The sequence below is a fragment of the Mustelus asterias genome, chromosome 20 (assembly GCF_964213995.1).
Source record: "Mustelus asterias chromosome 20, sMusAst1.hap1.1, whole genome shotgun sequence".
Taxonomy (NCBI): domain Eukaryota; kingdom Metazoa; phylum Chordata; class Chondrichthyes; order Carcharhiniformes; family Triakidae; genus Mustelus; species Mustelus asterias.
This window is the reverse complement of record NC_135820.1, coordinates 2,178,760-2,201,682: the sequence shown is the minus strand read 5'-3', so window position 1 is coordinate 2,201,682 and position 22,923 is coordinate 2,178,760. Positions and strand designations below refer to the sequence as shown.

The 22,923-nt window shown below is 52.2% G+C and overlaps 1 protein-coding gene and 1 pseudogene across 1 annotated transcript in view; both read left to right on the top strand.

The window, feature by feature from the left end:
* LOC144508728 (transmembrane protease serine 9-like) overlaps nucleotides 1–22,923 on the top strand; it is a 49,841-nt gene that overhangs the window by 14,280 nt on the left and 12,638 nt on the right. The window lies entirely within an intron of this gene.
* LOC144508374 (trypsin-like) lies at nucleotides 1,972–17,319 on the top strand (annotated as a pseudogene).

Below are 22,923 nucleotides of genomic sequence, written 5' to 3'. Positions count from 1 at the left end.
ACCGGAGCACCCAGAGGAAACCCATGCAGACACGGGGAGAACATGCAGACAGTAACCCAAGCCAGGAATTGAACTCAGGTCCCTGGTGCTGTGAGGCATCAGTGCTAACCACTGCAGCAATTCATCAAAGATCCTTAGACACCATCTTCCAAACCCATAACCACTTCCATCTAGAAGGACAAGGGCAGCAGGAACACAGGAACGCCATCACCTGGAAGTTCCCCTTCAAGCCACTCACCATCCTGACTTGGAAATATATCGGCCGTTCCTTCGCTATTGCTGGGTCAAAATCCTGGAATTCCCTCCCTAACGGCATTGTGGGTCAACCCACAGCACGTGGACTGCAGCGATTCAAGAAGGCAGCTCACCACCACCTTCTCAAGGGTAACTAGGGATGGGCAATAAATGCTGGGCCCAGCCAGCGATGCCCATGTCCCACAAATGAATGAATAAAAACAAAACCCTGGCACTGGGCAGGAAACACTCTCGGCTGCGGATGGATCTGACGGATCTGCGGATGGATCTGACGGATCTGCGGATGGCTGTGACGGATCTGCGGATGGATCTGACGGATCTGCGGATGGATCTGACGGATCTGCGGATGGATCTGACGGATCTGTGGATGGATCTGACTAACCTCCTGGCTATACTGTCGCCCGCTACCCACCTCATTCCTATTTACTCCCCCGCTTTACTGCCTCCCTGCACCATGGTGCCGGGGTCAGGGTTGCTCACCCACCCTGCCATTCTCACGCCCGCTTGCATATAACCTGGAACCTATTGGGATAAAGGATGAAACTCTTCCATTGCAACATTCTCCATTACGCTCCTCCCCGCAACCCCCAGCCTCGCCAGCTGCCAGAACTCCCTATCTCTGAGCACTCACCAGATCGGAATGCTGCAGGCTAATGGGGGCAATGTTCCAGGACTTGGCCGCAGCATCGCAGTGTCTGCAGCTCAGCCTCCTGTTCACCGACACTGACGTCCCTCGTCCTGCAGACGCTTACCGAAACCGGCTTTGCCGCGGATCACACTGGAGTCCAAATTTAGGAAATTTGGCATGTCCACTCCAACTCTCACCAACTTTTACAGATGCACCATAGAAAGCATTCTTTCTGGGTGTATCACAGCTTGGTCTGGGCTCCTGCTCTGCCCAAGACTGCATAAAACTACAAAGGGTTGTGAATGTAGCCCAATCCATCACGCAAACCAGCCTCCCATCCATTGACTCTGTCTACACTTCCCGCTGCCTCGGGAAAGCAGCCGGCATAATCAAGGACCCCACACACCCCGGACATTCTCTCTTCCACCTCATTCCGTCGGGAAAAAGATACAAAAGTCTGAGATCACGCACCAACCGACTCAAGAACAGCTTCTTCCCTGCTGCCATCAGACTTTTGAATGGACTTACCTCGCATTGAGTTGATCTTTCTCTACACCCTAGCTATGACTATAACACTACATTCTGCACCCTCTCCTTTCCATCTCTATGAACGGTATGCTTTGTCTGTATAGCACGCAAGAAAGATCACTTTTCACTGTATCCCAATACATGTGACAATAATAAATCAAATCAAAATCAAATCAAAATCAAATTAACATCTCCCCCATCCCCGCCGAACCTGACAACAGTTTTATTTGACAACATTCCTGCGAAGCAGGTTTTTATTCTATGCAGGGCGCTATCGAAATGCAGCTTTCTGTTGTAACACCCCTGCACCTCGTGCGTGTGAGAGTTAGCACCTGTGTGTTCAGTAAATGATGATTGATTGAAGATTAGACTCGTATCGGGGCTAACGTATTAATACGTAGCTGAGACTCGCAGCTGTGGCTATCTCGTCCTAATGGGTAGAGTCCTGGAATGAAGTTTAAAATCGGATCAATTATTATCTGCATTTGCTGGCTGGGTCTGATGCTGGCGGCTCTATTTAAAGAGAGGAGACTTATTGGAATATCACAGTGCACTGTAAGATGGAAGTTTTTATCTTCACCTTACTTCTGGGGGCTGCAGGTACAATCTCAGACAGACTGTAATGTGTGTGTGTGTGTGTGTGTGTGTTTGTGTGTGTGTGTGTTTGTGTGTGTGTGTGTGTGTGTTTGTGTGTGTGTTTGTGTGTTTGATTTGATTTATTATTGTCACATGTATTAACATGCAATGAAAAGTATTGTTTCTTACGCGCTATACAGACAAAACATACCGTTCATAGAGAAGGAAAGGAGAGGGTGCAGAATGTAGTGTTACAGTCATAGCTAGCGTGTAACGAAAGATCAACTTAATGCAAGGTAGGTCCATTCAAAAGTCTGACAGCAGCAGGGAAGAAGCTGTTCTTGAGTCGGTTGGTACGTGACCTCAGACTTTTGCATCTTTTTCCTGAAGGAAGAAGGTGGAAGAGAGAATGTCCGGGGTGCGTGGGGTCCTTAATTATGCTGGCTGCTTTTCCGAGGCAGCGGGAAGTGTAGACAGAGTCAATGGATGGGAGGCTGGTTTGAGTGATGGATTGGGCTACATTCACAACCTTTCGTAGTTTCTTATGTTCTTGGGCAGAGCAGGAGCCATACCAAGCTGTGATACAACCAGAAAGGATGCTTTCTATGGTGCATCTGTAAAGGTTGGTGAGAGTCGTAGCTGACATGTCAAAGTTCCTTAGTCTTTTGAAAAAGTAGAGGAGTTGGTGAGCTTTCTTAACTATAGTGTCGGCATGGGGGGACCAGGACAGGTTGTTGGTGATCTGGACACCTAAAAACCTGAAACTTGTGAGAGTGTGTGTGTGAGAGTGGGTGTGTGCGCATGTGTGTGTATTTGCGTGCGTGTGAGTGTGCGTGGTTCGTGCGTGTGTGTGTGAGTGTGCGTGGTGTGTGAGGGAGTGTGTATATACAGGTGCGTATGCTATAGCTCAGGGGTTGGAGCATAGGTCTTGTTAACCTGGGGTTGTGAGTTCAAATTTCACTGGGGCCTTGTTGGATTTAATGCAGTTTTTAAAATTCAATTTGTAGATTTTAATTTTTAAATATTAAACAGCTCTGAGACTGAGCCTGAAACAACACGCTGACTCTACATTTCTCCTCCTGCTCACAGGGGGGGAAGGGGGGGAGGGGAGGGGAGGGGGGGGGGGAGGTTCAGTGGAGATGTGCGGGGGAAGTTTTTTTTTACCCAGAGGGTGTGGGGGCCTGGAATGCACGGCCAAGTGAGGTGGTTGAGGCAGACATGTTAGCGACATTTATAACTTATCTGGATAGACGTGAACAGGCGGGGTATAGAGGGATACAGGCGATTGGTCTAGATAGGACAGTGCGATCGGTGCAGGCTTGGAGGGCCTGTTCCTGTGCTGCACTGTTCTTTGTTCTTTGTGCGACTATATTCCTTTCCCTCTGCATCCGTCTCCCTGGAAACAGCCTGAGATTAACCCTGTTTCTTACACACTCCTTGTCTCTGTACCCTCCTCCAGCCTGTACAACCACGGGCAGCACAGTGGTTAGCACTGCTGCCTCACAGTGCCAGGAATTCCAGCCTTGGGTGACTGAGAAAGTTGAAGCTAATTTATTAGTCACAAGCAGGCTTACATTAACACTGTAATGAAGTTACTGTGAAAATCCCCTAGTCGCCACACTCCGGCGCCTGTTCAGCTACACTGAGGGAGAATTTAGCACGGCCAATGCACCCTAACCAGCACGTCTTTGGGACTGTGAGAGGAAACCGGAGCACCCGGAAGAAACCCACGCAGACACGGGGAGACCACTCAGAATCCGCACAGGCAGTGACCCAAGCCGGGAATCGAACCCAGGTCCCTGGCGCTGTGAGGCAGCAGTGCCAACCACTGTGCCACCTGTGGTTGTACAGGCTGGAGGAGGGTACAGAGACAAGGAGTGTGTAAGAAACTCTGTGTGGAGTCTGCATGTCATCCCTGTATCTGCGTGGGTTCCTCCGGGTGCTCTGGTTTCCTCCCACAGTCCAAAGATGTGCAGGTTAGGTGGATTGGCCATGCTAAATTGTTCTTGAATGCAAGTCTGTGTGTGTGTGAGAGTGGGAATGTGAGGGCGTCTGTGTATGTGAGTGAGGGTGTGTGTGAGTGAGGGTGTGTGTGTGTGAGTGAGGGTGTGTGTGAGTGAGGGTGTGTGTGAGTGAGGGTGTGTGTGAGTGAGGGTGTGTGTGAGTGAGGGTGTGTGTGAATTGTGAGTGAGGGTGTGTGTGAGTGTGAGTGAGGGTGTGTATGATGTGAGTGAGGGTGTGTGAGTGTGAGTGAGGGTGTGAGTGAGTGTGAGTGAGGGTGTGTGAGTGTGAGTGAGGGTGTGTGTGAGTGTGAGTGAGGGTGTGTGTGAGTGTGAGTGAGGGTGTGTATGAGTGTGAGTGAGGGTGTGTATGAGTGTGAGTGAGGGTGTGTGAGTGTGAGTGATGGTGTGTATGAGTGTGAGTGAGGGTGTGTATGAGTGTGTGTGTGTGAGTGAGGGTGTGAGTGAGTGTGAGTGAGGGTGTGAGTGAGTGTGAGTGAGGGTGTGTGTGAGTGTGAGTGAGGGTGTGTGTGAGTGAGGGTGTGAGTGAGTGTGAGTGAGGGTGTGTGTGAGTGTGAGTGAGGGTGTGTGTGAGTGTGAGTGAGGGTGTGTGTGAGTGAGGGTGTGAGTGAGGGTGTGAGTGAGGGTGTGAGTGAGTGTGAGTGAGGGTGTGTAGGAGTGTGAGTGAGGGTGTGTGTGAGTGTGAGTGAGTGTGAGTGAGGGTGTGTATGATGTGAGTGAGGGTGTGTATGAGTGTGAGTGAGGGTGTATGAGTGTGAGTGAGGGTGTGTGAGTGTGAGTGAGGGTGTGTGTGAGTGAGGGTGTGTGTGAGTGAGGGTGTGTGAGTGGGAGTGTGAGTGAGGGTGTGTGTGTGTGAGGGTGTGTGAGTGTGTGAGGGTGTGTATGAGTGTGAGTGAGGGTGTGAGTGAGTGTGAGTGAGGGTGTGTGTGAGTGTGAGTGAGGGTGTGTGTGAGTGTGAGTGAGGGTGTGTGTGAGTGAGGGTGTGAGTGAGGGTGTGAGTGAGGGTGTGAGTGAGTGTGAGTGAGGGTGTGTAGGAGTGTGAGTGAGGGTGTGTGTGAGTGTGAGTGAGTGTGAGTGAGGGTGTGTATGATGTGAGTGAGGGTGTGTATGAGTGTGAGTGAGGGTGTATGAGTGTGAGTGAGGGTGTGTGAGTGTGAGTGAGGGTGTGTGTGAGTGAGGGTGTGTGTGAGTGAGGGTGTGTGTGAGTGAGGGTGTGTGAGTGGGAGTGTGAGTGAGGGTGTTTGTGTGTGAGGGTGTGTGAGTGTGTGAGGGTGTGTATGAGTGTGAGTGAGGGTGTGTGAGTGTGAGTGAGGGTGTGAGTGAGTGTGAGTGAGGGTGTGAGTGAGTGTGAGTGAGGGTGTGAGTGAGTGTGAGTGAGGGTGTGTATGAGTGTGAGTGAGGGTGTGTGAGTGTGAGTGTGAGGGTGTGAGTGAGTGTGAGTGAGGGTGTGTGTGTGTGAGGGTGTGTGAGTGTGAGTGAGGGTGTGTGTGAGTGTGAGTGAGGGTGTGTGTGAGTGTGAGTGAGGGTGTGTGAGTGTGAGTGTGAGTGAGGGTGTGAGTGAGTGTGAGTGAGGGTGTGTGTGTGTGAGGGTGTGTGAGTGTGAGTGAGGGTGTGTGTGAGTGAGGGTGTGTGTGAGTGTGAGTGAGGGTGTGTGTGAGTGTGAGTGAGGGTGTGTGTGAGTGTGAGTGAGGGTGTGTGAGTGTGAGTGAGGGTGTGTGTGAGTGTGAGTGAGGGTGTGTGAGTGTGAGTGAGGGTGTGTGAGTGTGAGTGAGGGTGTGTGAGTGTGAGTGAGGGTGTGTGTGAGTGTGAGTGAGGGTGTGTGTGAGTGTGAGTGAGGGTGTGTGTGAGTGTGAGTGAGGGTGTGTGTGAGTGTGAGTGAGGGTGTGTATGAGTGTGTGTGTGTGAGTGAGGGTGTGAGTGAGTGTGAGTGAGGGTGTGAGTGAGTGTGAGTGAGGGTGTGTGTGAGTGTGAGTGAGGGTGTGTGTGAGTGAGGGTGTGAGTGAGTGTGAGTGAGGGTGTGTGTGAGTGTGAGTGAGGGTGTGTGTGAGTGTGAGTGAGGGTGTGTGTGAGTGAGGGTGTGAGTGAGGGTGTGAGTGAGGGTGTGAGTGAGTGTGAGTGAGGGTGTGTAGGAGTGTGAGTGAGGGTGTGTGTGAGTGTGAGTGAGTGTGAGTGAGGGTGTGTATGATGTGAGTGAGGGTGTGTATGAGTGTGAGTGAGGGTGTGTGAGTGTGAGTGAGGGTGTGTGTGAGTGAGGGTGTGTGTGAGTGAGGGTGTGGGAGTGTGAGTGAGGGTGTGTGAGTGTGAGTGAGGGTGTGTGTGAGTGAGGGTGTGTGTGAGTGAGGGTGTGTGAGTGGGAGTGTGAGTGAGGGTGTGTGAGTGTGAGTGAGGGTGTGAGTGAGTGTGAGTGAGGGTGTGAGTGAGTGTGAGTGAGGGTGTGAGTGAGTGTGAGTGAGGGTGTGTATGAGTGTGAGTGAGGGTGTGTGAGTGTGAGTGTGAGGGTGTGAGTGAGTGTGAGTGAGGGTGTGTGTGTGTGAGGGTGTGTGAGTGTGAGTGAGGGTGTGTGTGAGTGTGAGTGAGGGTGTGTGTGAGTGTGAGTGAGGGTGTGTGAGTGTGAGTGTGAGTGAGGGTGTGAGTGAGTGTGAGTGAGGGTGTGTGTGTGTGAGGGTGTGTGAGTGTGAGTGAGGGTGTGTGTGAGTGAGGGTGTGTGTGAGTGTGAGTGAGGGTGTGTGTGAGTGTGAGTGAGGGTGTGTGTGAGTGTGAGTGAGGGTGTGTGAGTGTGAGTGAGGGTGTGTGAGTGTGAGTGAGGGTGTGTGAGTGTGAGTGAGGGTGTGTGTGAGTGTGAGTGAGGGTGTGTGTGAGTGTGAGTGAGGGTGTGTGTGAGTGTGAGTGAGTGAGTGTGTGTGCAGTTGGAAGATGACACTCACTCTCTCCATTTTCCCTCCACTCAGCCGCAGCCTCTGGGGATGAGAAGATTATCAATGGGAATGAGTGTTTCCCGCACTCTCAGCCCTGGCAGGTTTTCCTGACCTATAGCGGCTATCGCTGGTGTGGCGGCTCCCTGATAAACCAGCACTGGATCGTGTCAGCGGCTCACTGCTACCAACCGTGAGTTTACAGATAGCTACAGACACCCACACACCAACAGTGACACACACTCATCAACACTGACCCACACACACACCAACACTGACCCACACACACACCAACACTGACCCACACACACACCAACACTGACCCACACACACATCAACACTGACCCACACACACACCAACACTGACCCACACACACATCAACACTGACCCACACACCAACACTGACCCACACACACATCAACACTGACCTACACACCAACACTGACCCACACACACACCAACACTGACCCACACACACACCAACACTGACCCACACACACACCAACACTGACCCACACACACACCAACACTGACCCACACACACATCAACACTGACCCACACACACATCAACACTGACCTACACACCAACACTGACCCACACACACACCAACACTGACCCACACACACACCAACACTGACCCACACACACACCAACACTGACCCACACACTCATCAACACTGACCCACACACACATCAACACTGACCCACACACCAACACTGACCCACACACACACCAACACTGACCCACACACACATCAACACTGACCCACACACCAACACTGACCCACACACACATCAACACTGACCTACACACCAACACTGACCCACACACACATCAACACTGACCCACACACACACCAACACTGACCCACACACACACCAACACTGACCCACACACACCAACACTGACCCACACACACATCAACACTGACCCACACACACATCAACACTGACCCACACACCAACAGTGACACACACACACATCAACACTGACCCACACACACACCAACACTGACCCACACACCAACACTGACCCACACACACATCAACACTGACCCACACACCAACACTGACCCACACACACACCAACACTGACCCACACACACATCAACACTGACCTACACACCAACACTGACCCACACACACACCAACACTGACCCACACACACACCAACACTGACCCACACACTCATCAACACTGACCCACACACACATCAACACTGACCCACACACCAACACTGACCCACACACACACCAACACTGACCCACACACACATCAACACTGACCCACACACCAACACTGACCCACACACACATCAACACTGACCTACACACCAACACTGACCCACACACACATCAACACTGACCCACACACACACCAACACTGACCCACACACACACCAACACTGACCCACACACACATCAACACTGACCCACACACTCATCAACACTGACCTACACACCAACACTGACCCACACACACACCAACACTGACCCACACACACACCAACACTGACCCACACACACACCAACACTGACCCACACACTCATCAACACTGACCTACACACCAACACTGACCCACACACACACCAACACTGACCCACACACCAACACTGACCCACACACACACCAACACTGACCCACACACACACCAACACTGACCCACACACACACCAACACTGACCCACACACACACCAACACTGACCCACACACACATCAACACTGACCCACACACACACCAATACTGACCCACACACACACCAACACTGACCCACACACACACCAACAGTGACCCACACACACATCAACACTGACCCACACACACATCAACACTGACCCACACACCAACACTGACCTACACACACATCAACACTGACCCACACACCAACACTGACCCACACACACACCAACACTGACCCACACACACACCAACACTGACCCACACACACACCAACACTGACCCACACACACACCAACACTGACCCACACACACACCAACACTGACCCACACACACACCAACACTGACCCACACACCAACACTGACCCACACACACACCAACACTGACCCACACACACACCAACACTGACCCACACACACACCAACACTGACCCACACACACACCAACACTGACCCACACACACACCAACACTGACCCACACACACACCAACACTGACCCACACACACATCAACACTGACCCACACACACATCAACACTGACCCACACACACATCAACACTGACCCACACACCAACACTGACCCACACACACACCAACAGTGACCCACACACACATCAACACTGACCTACACACCAACACTGACCCACACACACATCAACACTGACCCACACACACACCAACACTGACCCACACACTCATCAACACTGACCCACACACACATCAACACTGACCCACACACACACCAACAGTGACCTACACACCAACACTGACCCACACACACATCAACACTGACCCACACACACACCAACACTGACCCACACACACACCAACACTGACCCACACACACACCAACACTGACCCACACACACACCAACACTGACCCACACACACACCAACAGTGACCCACACACACACCAACACTGACCCACACACACACCAACACTGACCCACACACACATCAACACTGACACACACACACATCAACACTGACACACACACATCAACACTGACCCACACACCAACAGTGACACACACACACCAACACTGACCCACACACACACCAACACTGACCCACACACACACCAACACTGACCCACACACACATCAACACTGACCCACACACACATCAACACTGACCCACACACCAACAGTGACACACACACACACATCAACACTAACCCACACACACATCAACACTGACCCACACACCAACACTGACACACACACACATCAACACTGACCCACACACCAACAGTGACACACACTCATCAACACTGACCCACACACCAACAGTGACCCACACATATCAACAGTGACCCACATACACACCAATAGTGATACACACTAATCAACACTGACCCACACACCAACAGTGACCCACACATATCAACACTGACCCCCACACACACCAACACTGACCCACACACATCAACACTGACCCACACACACACCAACACTGACCCACACACACCAACACTGACCCACACACATCAACACTGACCCACACACATAAGCAGTGACCCACACACACATAGACAGTGACCCACACACACACATAGGCAGTGACCCAGTCAGACAGAAAATCACTAACATTGAAACACACAGTGGGAGCGGGTTTCTCCAACAATGGTTTCCATGATCATCAGTAGATTCTTAATTCAAGATTTTTTTTATTGAATTCAAATTCCACCAGCTGCCGTGGTGGGATTCGAACCCGGGTCCCCAGAACATTAGCTAAGTTTCTGGACGAATAGTCGAGCGATAATACCACCAGGCCAGCGCCTCCCCTGTACCACAACATGGGCACCCACCCTCCCAAAACCCGAGGTAGACTCTTGGGGCAGGATCTGACAGCCTCGCTCGGTCCCGAGTCCGGAAACTCCCGCCCGAAGTCAACGTTGTCCGCCTCTTGCCCACTCCGATTCCCGTGGCGGCGGGACGGTAGAATTCCGATGTTCATCTCTCCTTAAAAATCCCTGAACTGGGGCAAAACTCCAGATGAGTGACAGGCGGAAGAGAGGGGGGAAGTTTGACACGAAACCCCCTCAGATTCTTTCACTGATCCTGTTAGAGGGAGAGACTCAGAATTCAGGGTTAAAACAGTGTCAAAGTTAACAGGAGGAGTAAAACAGACAGAGACCAGCAGGTATAAAACACTGAATTCATCCCACTGTGGTATTTTGCTCACTGTAGGAAGGATGTGGAGTGTTAGAGAGAGAGAAAGAGAGGGGGAGGAGAATTATTGAAGAGAATGGTTTCAGGTATGTGGGACTTCAGTGACGTGGATTGATTGGAGAATCCGGGTTTGTCCTCCCCGGGGAAAGGGAAGAGCAAAGAATAAAGAAAATTACAGCACAGGAACCAGACGGGGGGGGGGGGGGGGGCGGGACACAGATTGAAGGTGAAAGGCTCGATGGAGTCACGGGGAGAAACTTTATCTCCCAGTGAGGGGTTATGATTGGGAAGGCGCTGTTTGAGAGAGCGTGGGGGAGGCAGAATCAATCGAGGCCTCCCAAAGGGGAATAGCATCGTTAACTGGACGGGAAGGAGGTGCAGGGTTACGGAGAGAGTGCAGCCAGGTGAGATGCTGTTCCAGAGAGCTAGGCCGGATATGACAGGGAGAAAACCGGAGCACCCGGAGGAAACCCACGCAGACACGGGGAGAATGTGCAAACTCCGCACAGACAGACACCCAAGGCCTGAATTGAGTGCAGAAAAGATTTACTAGGATGCTACCGGGACTTGATGGTTTGAATTATAAGGAGGCTTAGGGGTGATCTTATAGAGGTTTATAAAATAATGAGGGGCACAGATCAGCTAGATAGTCAATATCTTTTCCCAAAGGAAGGGAGTCTAAAACTAGAGGGCGTAGGTTGAAGGTCGGGAATGGAGACTCGCAGAGTGACAGTCTGTGTCCTTGCTGTTTGATATCCAGAGCCAGTATCCTGGTGGCGCACCTTGGGGAGCACAATCTCCGGTACCCAGAGGGCACGGAGCAGAGAATCCAAGTTGCCAAAGCCATTGCCCACCCTGACTACAACCGGATCAACCTCAACAACGACATCATGTTGCTCAAACTCGCCTCGCCGGCCACCTTCAACCAGTTCGTCAGTCCCATCCCTCTGCCCAGCCGTGCCCCAGGGCTGGCAGCCTGTGTACCACCTCTGGCTGGGGTAACCTCTTGACGAATGGAGGTAAGGAGTGTGATGGAGGAAGGCGGGAGAGGTGAGCAGAGGGGGATTGGACCGGCATTAATGTACGCGGGTCTGGATGGGATAGTGGGAGGGAAGAGGTGGGAGACCAAGGGAAGGAGAGGGAGGGAGAGGAAGGGAAAGGGGTAGAGGGAGGGAGAGGGAAGGAGCGGGAGGGAGGGTGAGGGAGAGAGAGAGGGCAGGAGGGTGAGGAAGGGAGAGGGAGGGAGTGAGAAGGAGGGAGGGAGAGCGAGGGAGAGGGATGGAGGGTGGGAGAGGGAGGGAGGGAGGGAGAGGGAGGGAGGGTGAAGGAGGGAGAGGGAGGGAGGGAGAGCGAGGGAGGGGGATGGAAAGTGGGAGAGGAAGGGAGGGAGAAGGAGGGAGGGAGAGGGATGGAGAGGAAGGGAAAGGGGCAGAGGGAGGGAGAGGGAAGGAGCGGGAGGGAGGGTGAGGGAGAGAAGAGGGCAGGAGGGTGAGGAAGGGAGAGGGAGGGAGTGAGAAGGAGGGAGGGAGAGCGAGGGAGAGGGATGGAGGGTGGGAGAGGGAGGGAGGGAGGGAGAGGGAGGGAGGGTGAAGGAGAGAGAGGGAGGGAGGGAGAGCGAGGGAGAGGGATGGAAAGTGGGAGAGGAAGGGAGGGAGAAGGAGGGAGGAAGAGGGATGGAGAGGTAGGGAGGGAGAAGTAGGGAGGGAGAGGTAGGGATGGAGGGGGAGGGAGGGAGAGGGATTCAATCTCCCCCTTAACCTTCCCCGCTCCGAGGAGAGCAATCCCAGCTTCTTCCTATCCCATGTATTAGAGAGGGAGAGGCAGGGAGGGAGAGGGATGGAGAAGGAAGGAAGGAGAGGGAGGGAGAGGGAAGGAGAGGGAGGGAGACGGATGGAGAGTGGGAGAGGGAGGGAGAGCGAGGGATAGAGGAGGGAGAGGGAGATAGAGGGATGGAGGGAGAGGGAGGGAGGGAGGGAGAGGGAGAAAGAAGGAGCAAGGAGGGAGGGAGCGAGGGGGAGGGAGTGTAGAATCAAGCAGGAAGAATTGCCAGTCCAGTCGCTCCGGATACATGTCCGTCATTGCCTCCTGGAGACCATTCCCTGCCTCAGGGAGCATTGCGGACGAGATTCACTGGACTGAAAAGGATTCCTCTGCCATCGCTCTGTAAGATCGATCCAATTATTCACCCTCTTCTTTCCCACCTCCCCCCCGACCCCTGCCACATCCCTGTAAATTCCCCCCCTTCCAGTATTTCCCCAATTGCCCCTTTTGAAAGTTCCTGTTGAATCTGCTTCCACCGCCCTGTCAGGCAGCGCCTTCCAGATCACAACAACTTGCTGTGTGTCCAAAATAAAGTTCTCCTCATCTCCCCCCTCTGGTTCTTTTCCCGATTCTCTTCAATCTGTGTCCCCTCTGGTTACCGAGCCTCCTGTCACTGGAAACACTTTCTCCTCATTCACTCCATCCAAACCCCGCGCCCCCCTCATGATTCTGAACACCTCGATTCAATCTCCCCCTTAACCTTCCCCGCTCCGAGGAGAGCAATCCCAGCTTCTCCCTATCCCATGTATTAGTCCCAATCTCCCATGTATTAGTCCCAGTATCCCTGTATTAGTCCCAGTCTCCCTGTATTAGTCCTGGTCTCCCTGTATTAGTCCCAGTCTCCCTGTATTAGTCCCAGTCTCCCTGTATTAGTCCCACTCACCTGTACTCCCTGATCTCCACACACTTCCGTTCAACTGGATTTTAACAACTTCATCATTGCCTTTAAATCTTTCCAATCCCCCATACCCCTCCCTATCTCTGTAACCTCCTCCAGCCCCTACACCCTTCCCTATCTCTGTAACCTCCTCCAGCCCCTACAACCCTCCCTATCTCTGTAACTTCCTCCAGCCTCTAAAACTCTCCCTATCTCTGTAACCTCCTCCAGCCCCTACACCCCTCCCTATCTCCGTAACCTACTCCAGTCCCTACCCCAACCCTCCCTATCTCTGTAACCTCCTCCAGTCCCTACAACCCTCCCTCTCTCTGCAACCTTCTCCAGCCCCTACAACCCTCCCTATCTCTGTAACCTCCTCCAGCCTCTAAAACTCTCCCTATCTCTGTAACCTCCTCCAGCCCCTACAGCCCTCCCTATCTCTGTAACCTACTCCAGTCCCTACCCCAACCCACCCTATCTCTGTAACCTCCTCCAGTCCCTACAACCCTCCCTCTCTCTGCAACCTTCTCCAGCCCCTATAACCCTCCCTATGTCTGTAACATCCTCCAGCCCCTACAACCCTCCCTATCTCTGTAACCTCCTTCAGCCCCTACATCCTTCCCTACCTCTGTAACGTCCTCCAGCCCCTACACCCCTCCCTTTCTCTGTAACCTCTTCCAGCCCCTACAACACTCCCTATCTCTGTCAGCCCCTACACCTCTCCCTAGCTCTTTAACCCCCTCCAGTCCCTGCAACCCTCCCGATCTCTGTAACTTCCTCCAGTCCCTACAACCCTCCCTATCTCTGTAACCTCCTCCAGTTCCTACAACCCTCCCTATCTCTGTAACCTCCTCCAGTCCCTACAACCCTCCCTATCTCTCTCACCTCCTCCAGCCCCTATAACCCTCCGAGGTCTCTGCGCTCCTCCAATTCCGGCCTCTTGAGCATCCCCGATTCCCATCGCTCCGCCATTGGCGGCCGTGCCTTCAGCTGCCTGAGGGGCCCTAAACTCTGGGATTCCCTCCCTAAACCTCTCCACCTCTCTCTCTCTCCCTCTTTCTCCTTTTAAAACTTGCCTTTTTGTCTGAGCTTTTTTTACATGTCCTTAACATCTCACCATGTTGGTCAGAGTCAAAGTTAGCTTTGCTAATGCTTTTGCAAAGAATTTTGGGATCTCTGGCAATGGTTCCATATAAATTCAAGTTTTTGTTGTTATTTTATTGCTATCAATAAGAGGTTACCCTCTGCAATAAGGAAGTATTCTGCTTCTCAATCACTCATCAATTTGACCGGGACCGTTAGCACTGTGACCTCGCAGTGCTTTAAATGCTGAGGTCATTCAGAGTTCAATTGCATTGAAATTTAATCCTATCACAAATTCCCTTGCCATTCTCCGGCCTGCCACCAGGCTTTCTGGATGAACTCCGCTCCCCTGGCTGAGTGGGTCCGCCCCGAGGCTCTCCATTCTGATGACAACAACAGTTGAATATCTCCTTTGTATATCAGCGAGTAGGGCTGGATCCCAGTGTATGGTCCTTACACAACATGGTGGCACAGTGGTTAGCACTGCTGCCTCACAGCACCTGGGACCTGGGTTCAATTCCCGGCTTGGGTCACTGTCTGTGTGGAGTTTGCATGTTCTCCCCGTGTCTGCGTGGGTTTCCTCCAGGTGCTCCGGTTTCCTCCCACAGTCCAAAGATCATAGAATCTGCAGAAGGGGGCCATTTGGCTCATCAAGCCTGCACCAACAGTAATCCCACCCAGGTACTGTCCCATTCCTGTAACCCCACATATTTACCCTGCGAATTCCCCGGACACTAAGGGGGCAATTTAGCATAGCCAATCCAACTAACCCGCAGATCTTTGGACCATGGGAGGAAACTGGTGCACCCGGAGGAAACCCACGCAGACACGGGGAGAATGTGCAAACCTGCCCTCAGACAGTGACCTGAAGCCAGAATTGAACCTGGGTCCCTGGCGCTGTGAGGCAGCAGTGCTAACCACTGTGCCACTGTGCCACCCAAGATGTGTGAGTTAGGTGGATTGGCCGTGCTAAATTGTCACTTAGTGCCAGGGGAGCTAGCAGGGTCGATACGTGTGGTGGCAGGGAAAGGGCCTGGGTGGGATTGTGGTTGGTGCAGACCCAATGGGCTGAATGGCCTCCATCTGCAGGGATTCTATGAACACACTAATTGAACAGGAATACTGAGTAATTCACTCTCATGCCAGTGGGAGGCGAAGATTCACTCTGGGATCAGATCGTGCTGACCAATCCCTCATCCTTCCAGTTCAGTATCCGGATGTCCTGCAGTGCCTGAACCAGCCCATCCTGCCGGACGCTGATTGTCGGAGAGCCTATCCACCTTATTTCACCGAGAACATGTTCTGCTCCGGATTCTGGGAGGGAGGAAAGAGTACCTGCCAGGTAAACGACTCAACACACTGACAGGGTACACCGAAACATCAGTGCCCACCCTCTGACAGTGCGGCACTCCCTCAGTACTGACCCTCTGATAGTGCGGCACTCCCTCAGCACTGACCCTCTGACAGTGCGGCACTCCCTCAGTACTGACCCTCTGACAGTGCGGCACTCCCTCAGTACTGACCCTCTGACAGTGCAGCACTCCCTCAGTACTGACCCTCTGACAGTGCAGCACCATCTCAGCACTGACCCTCTGACAGTGCAGCACTCCCTCAGTACTGACCCTCTCACAGTGCGGCACTCCCTCAGCACTGACCCTCTGACAGTGCGGCACTCCCTCAGTACTGACCCTCCCACAGTGCGGCACTTCCTCAGCACTGACCCTCTGACAGTGCGGCACTCCCTCAGTACTGACCCTCTGACAGTGCAGCACTCCCTCAGTACTGACCCTCTGACAGTGCAGCACTCCCTCAGTACTGACCCTCTGACAGTGCGGCACTCCCTCAGTACTGACTCTCTGACAGTGCGGCGCTCCCTCAGTACTGACCCTCTGACAGTGCAGCACTCCCTCAGTACTGACTCTCTGACAGTGCAGCACTCCCTCAGCACTGACCCTCTGACAGTGCAGCACTCCCTCAGAACTGACCCTCTGACAGTGCGGCACTCCCTCAGTACTGACCCTCTGACAGTGCGGCACTCCCTCAGTACTGACCCTCTGACAGTGCAGCACTCCCTCAGTACTGACCCTCTGACAGTGCAGTGCTCCCTCAGCACTGACCCTCTGACAGTGTAGCACTCCCTCAGTACTGACCCTCTGACAGTGCAGCACTCCCTCAGTACTGACCCTCTGACAGTGCAGCACTCCCTCAGTACTGACCCTCTGACAGTGCAGCACTCCCTCAGTACTGACCCTCTGACAGTGCAGCACTGCCTCAGTACTGGCTCTCTGACAGTGCGGCACTCCCTCAGTACTGACCCTCTGACAGTGCAGCACTCCCTCAGTACTGACCCTCTGACAGTGCAGCACTCCCTCAGTACTGACCCTCTGACAGTGCAGCACTCCCTCAGCACTGACCCTCTGACAGTGCAGCACTCCCTCAGTACTGACCCTCTGACAGTGCGGCACTCCCTCAGTACTGACCCTCTGACAGTGCGGTACTCTCTCAGCACTGACCCTCTGACAGTGCGGTACTCTCTCAGTACTGGATGGTCATCAAATTGCCACTCTGGATTTCGTTGTAAATTACAGTCAATGTTGTTTCTCCTGCAGGGGGACTCGGGGGGACCTGTGGTGTGTGATGGGGTTCTACAAGGGATTACTTCCTGGGGTTACGACTGTGCCATGAAGAATCATCCGAGTGTCTTCGTCAAAGTCTGTATGTACAACCAGTGGATCCAACAAATCATCGCCTCCAACTGACTGCACAACCCGGACTCTGATTCTACCCTCTTTGTGAAACTGTCAGAATCAGCCAATTCCCAATAAAGATCATTCCTCACTCTGTCGGCATTCCCAGGTTATTTTGCTCTCTCTCTTTCCGAATCGCTCAATCCATCTGAAGAATCTCTCGTTCCCTCCCTCGCGACCTCCAGATCCAACTATTCCAAAATTCCAATTTCCCTCTGCCTTCCTCAGTAATGCATCATAAAGAGGAGGCCATTCAGCCCCTCGAGCCATCTCCACCTATTCAATACTATCACCCCTGATCGCATGCCCCAACCCCACTTCCCCAGCTCCATCCACTGACTGACCAGAAGTCTCTCTATTTCGCTCTTCAATATTCTCTCTGAGCTACAGATCCACAGCTCCTGGAGATTTATCCTTCTGGAATTTCCAAATTCCTGCTGCTTCTCCATCCTAAGGGCACCAAGTCCCCGTCACCCATCTCCCTCCCATATTCACTGTACTGCCTTAGCTCCAGATCCTGCAAGCCCTCAATTTTGCAATTCCCATTCCAGTTTCCAAATCCTTCCCTTCCCCCATACCTCCTCTCCATCTCTGTAACCTCCTCCAGCCCCTACAACCTTCTCTATCTCTGTAATCTCCCTCAGCCCCTACACCCCTCCCTATCTCTGTAACCTCCTCCAGCCCCTACAACCCTCCCTATCTCTGTAACCTCCTCCAGTCCCTACAACCCTCCCTATCTCTGTAACCTCCTCCAGTCCCTACAACCCTCCCTATCTCTGTAACCTCCTCCAGTCCCTACAACCCTCCCTTTATCTGTAACCTCCTCCAACCCCTACACCCCTCCCTATCTCTGCAACCTCCTCCAGTCCCTACAACCCTCCCTATCTCTGTAACCTCCTCCAGTCCCTGCAACCCTCCTTATCTCTGTAACCTCCTCCAGCCCCTGTTTCCCTCCTAATCTCTGTAACCTCCTCCAGTCCCTACAACCCTCCCTATATCTGTAACCTCCTCCAACCCCTACACCCCTCCCTATCTCTGTAATCTCCTTCAGCTCCTACAACCCTCCCCATCTCTGTAAACTCCTCCAGTCCCTACACTCGTCCCTATCTCTCTAACCTCCTCCAGTCCCTTAAACCCTCCCTATCTCTGTAAACTCCTCCCACCCCTACAACCCTCCCTATCTCTGTAACCTCCTCCTATCCCAACAACTCTCCCAATCTCTGTAACCTTCTCCAGCCCCTACAACCCTCCCTATCTCTGTAACCTCCTCCAGCCCCTAACCCCACCCGCCCCATCTCTGTAATCTCTTCCAGCCGCCATAACCCTCCGAGATCTCTGCGCTGCTCCACTTCCGACCTCTTGATCATCCCCCGATTCCCATCACTGCACCATTGGTCACTGTGCCTCTAGTAACTGTGAAGATCTTGAAGCAGAGTCATTTAGTATTTGAACTGGAAACTTGTTCATCCTGGTTCTTTATTATCGATTCCCAGCAAACTCCCTGTGCTGGTACAAGCACGTATGATTGCTTTAACCTTAGAAAATGCACATTGCTATTCTCAAAACACTGCATCTTAGTAGTTGAGCAACAGGACATATTTCAAAGATTTGTTTCCAGAAGTGAAAGCAATAAATTTAATCACAACTTGAACATTTTACTCATATATTCTAATTTTGTATTGATTTAACAATGCTCTCAATCTAACACAATAACCTTAATAATTTATTCACCAACTGAAAATGACTTACATCATGACATGTTGGGTATTTTCTCTATGGAGTGGAATATTGTCTAATATCAGGTGTGGTCTCATCCAACTCATGTTCTGAGATGTGAAGGAAGATTCTCCCAAAAAACGTCCCAGTGTCGAATTCATGTAAAAAATGGAGTAAACCCCCTGGTTTTTTCAGCCGGATTTTCAAAATGAATCTCCCACACTCTGTGCGTCTCAGAGTGCATCAGCATAAATCACGCTGAAAATCCGGGGGCAAGGCCTCTTCCCGCTGGAGAGGCCGGCAGCCTCGCGCTGAGCGGGACACTGTGCATGTACCAATCTGTCAGAGAATGATGCATGCGATTGGCCCTGCACTGCCAGCTTCCTGCTCTGTGGCCAGACCCGCGACCCCCGCATCACCGACTGCGCAACACCCCCCCCATACGGCCCAATTGCTGGCCCCCCAAACTTGTCCAGCCCATCCTTGACCCTCCTCCTGCCCCCACCCCACTTCGATGATCCCCCCGCCCCCCCGCCCCTCCGCTGCCCCGATCATTGAGCGTCTTTAAGACAGAGATAGATAGGTTCTTGATCAATAAAAGGATCAGGGATGATGGGCAGAAAGCAGGAGAATTGCGATGTGAAAAATATCAGCCATGATTGAATGGTGGGGCAGACTCGATGGGCCGAGTGGCCCAATTCTGCTCCAATATCTTATGGTCTAATGGAGAATGGTCCCCATGATGCTGAAATCCGATACAAGACGTGTGGATGGTGTTTTCAGTGTTTTGAGATACCCATAGAATCCCTACAGTGCAGAAGGAGGCAATTCGGCCCATCGAGTCTGTACCTACTCTTCAAAACAGCATCCCACCCATCCCTGTAACATTTAGCATGCACAATCCACCTAACCTACACAGCTTTGGACACTAAGGGACAATTTAGCATGGCCAATCCACCTAACCTGCACATCTTTGGACACTAAGGGCCTGACGGTAAAAGCGGGAGAGATTCCTAATCAGCCACACTTGGTGTGGAGTGTGCCTCTCACGCTATAAGCCCCCGGCGACAGACCAGCAACCCGATCCTGGAATCACCAGCTGTGGAAACAGATTAAAGTCAGCCTTCGTGCGCCACTATTGTGTGGGAGGAGAATTGGATTTGGAAATTGCCCCATGAGAAGGTGGTGGGTGAGCCGCCATCTTGAACCCGCTGCAACCCCTGAGGTTTAGGTACACCCACAGTGCTGTTAGGGAGGGAGTCCCAGGATTTAGACCGACAGTGAAGGAACGGCCGATATATTTCCAAGTCGGGATGGTGAGTGACTCGGAGGGGAACCTCCAGGTGGGGGTGTTCCCAGGTATCTGCTGCCCTTGTCCTTCTAGATGGTAACGGTCATGGGTTAGGAAGATGCTGCCTAAGGAGCCTTGGTGAGATGCTGCATCTTGTTTATAAATAAGGGGTGGCCCATTTAAAATGGAGATGAGGAGAAATGTATTCTCTCAGAGTTTCCGGAACTCTCTTCCTCAAAAGGCAGCGGGAACAGTCTTTGAATATTTGTCGGGCAGAGCGAGATAGGTTCTTGATTAACAAGGGGTTGAAATAGAAGAGAGCACATTGTTATCATAGAATCCTGCAGTGAAGAAGGAGGCCATTCAGCCCATCGGGTCTGCACCGACCACAATCCCACCCAGGCCCTAACCCCAGAACCCCACATATTTACCCTACTAATCCCCCTGACACTAAAGGTCAATTTAGCATGGTCAATCCACCTAACCTGCACATCTTTGGAGTGTGGGAGGAAACTGGAGCACCCGAAGGAAACCCACGCAGACATGGGGAGAATGTGTAAACTCCACAGAGACAGTGACCCAAGCCGGGAATTGAACCTGGGTCCCTAGTGCTGTGAGGCAGCAGTGCTAACCACTGTGCCACCGTGCCAACCTAAGGTTATCGGGGGGTCGGCAGGAGTGTGGGGTTGATGTTACCATCAGATCGGCCATGATCGTACTGAATGGTGTAGCAGGCTCGAGGGGCCGAGTGGCCTATTCTTGCTCCCAGCTCTTTGTGTCCATTCTGGTACGTGTGGGGACAGCAACATTGTACAGACCCGTGGCTGGGAGGACACCGAGGAACACCTCACCTTCTCCAAACCTGACGGCAAGCCCAGCACTCCCTCTGCCACCTTTGAGTGAGATTGGCCGTTCAAAGGTCACCCCACTGCCGTGAGGGGAAATCACTTTCATCTTCCCTGCTTCGTGGAGAGTGGGCCAATCCGGAAGATTCTTGGAGGCTTCCTCCCCCTGTGACGGATGCTTCGAGCCCACGAGGGCGCAGAGTCCGGGTAACCGTCGCTCACCCTCGGCTGATGGAGACGGCTGAAGGAGAGCACGGGGGTGCGTTCAGGGTCATCTGCGTCCACATTGGTGACATTCCGTCTCACCCTCCTGCTGCAGGACAACAGGGCAGCCTTGAGATGGCGTTAGCCTTGACAGTCGCTTCGGAATGAGAAAATGGTGGGGTTTGCGACAAGCGCTACTGTCTGAGTGCTCACGACCAAAGCGCAACATTCTGTGGGTGAGTTGCGACGGTGCTGTGCCTTTAAGAATAGTACTTTAATCATCTTTCTCTGCAGGATATTTTGTCGGCACCGTGTTGTCTGTAACTGGTGTCCTGTATTGTTACTGAGGCAGTTATTGTTGTGGGGAGGCGATGGGCGAGTGGAATTATCACCAGACTATTCATCCAGAAACTTAGCTAATGTTCTGGGGACCCGGGTTCAAATCCCGCCACAGCAGATGGTGGAATTTGAATTCAATATTTTTCAAAAATCTGGAATTAAGGATCTACTGATGACCATGAAACCATTGTCGATTGTTGTAAAAACCCATCTGGGTCACTAATGTCCTTTAGGGAAGGAAATCTGCCAACCTTACCTGGTCTGGCCTACATGTGACTCCAGAGCCACAGCAATGTGGTTGACTCTCAACTCCCCTCGGGCAACTAGGGATGGGCAATAAATGCTGGCCCAGCCAGCGATACTCGTGTCCCATAAATGAACAAAAAAAGTGTAATTCACATCCTGGTGATTTTAATCTGAACTAATGCAGTGTTCTGTGGTTTTAATGACCCCGGGGATTGCTGAGTAGACCTTGATTGGGAGTGATTGACAAGTTATGTCATGTAACTGGGGGCAAGGATGTGGAAGCGCTGGAAAGAGTGCAGAAGAGATTTACCAGGATGCTGCCTGGTTTGGAGGGTAGGTCTTATGAGGAAATGTCGAGGGAGCTAGGGCTGTTCTCTCTGGAGCGGAGGAGGCGGAGGGGAGACTTAATAGAGGTTTATAAAATGATGAAGGGGATAGATAGAGTGAACATTCAAAGACTATTTCCTCGGGTGGATGGAGCTATTACAAGGGGGCATAACTATAGGGTTCATGGTGGGAGATATAGGAAGGATATCAGAGGTAGGTTCTTTACGCAGAGAGTGGTTGGGGTGTGGAATGGACTGCCAGCAGTGATAGTGGAGTCAGACACTTTAGGAACATTTAAGCGGTTATTGGATAGGCACATGGAGCACACCAGGATGATAGGGAGTGGGATAGCTTGATCTTGGTTTCAGATAAAGCTCGGCACAACATGGTGGGCCGAAGGGCCTGTTCTGTGCTGTACTGTTCTATGTTCTATAAGCATGTTTCAGCGTGAATTCTAGTTTTAGTTTTGTTTTCAGACGCTGCTTGAAGTGGAGAGAAACAGCAGTGTTTTTGCCTTCTCTGGAGCTGGGGTTTTTGCTGTTTAATAATTACTGTGTTGGAAGTTGCCAGAGACTGGGGTTACCTCTCTGAGGCTGTGCTGATTTGAGGCTAAATCCTTCTCTGAAAACTGCTGCCAGTTTCACGTTC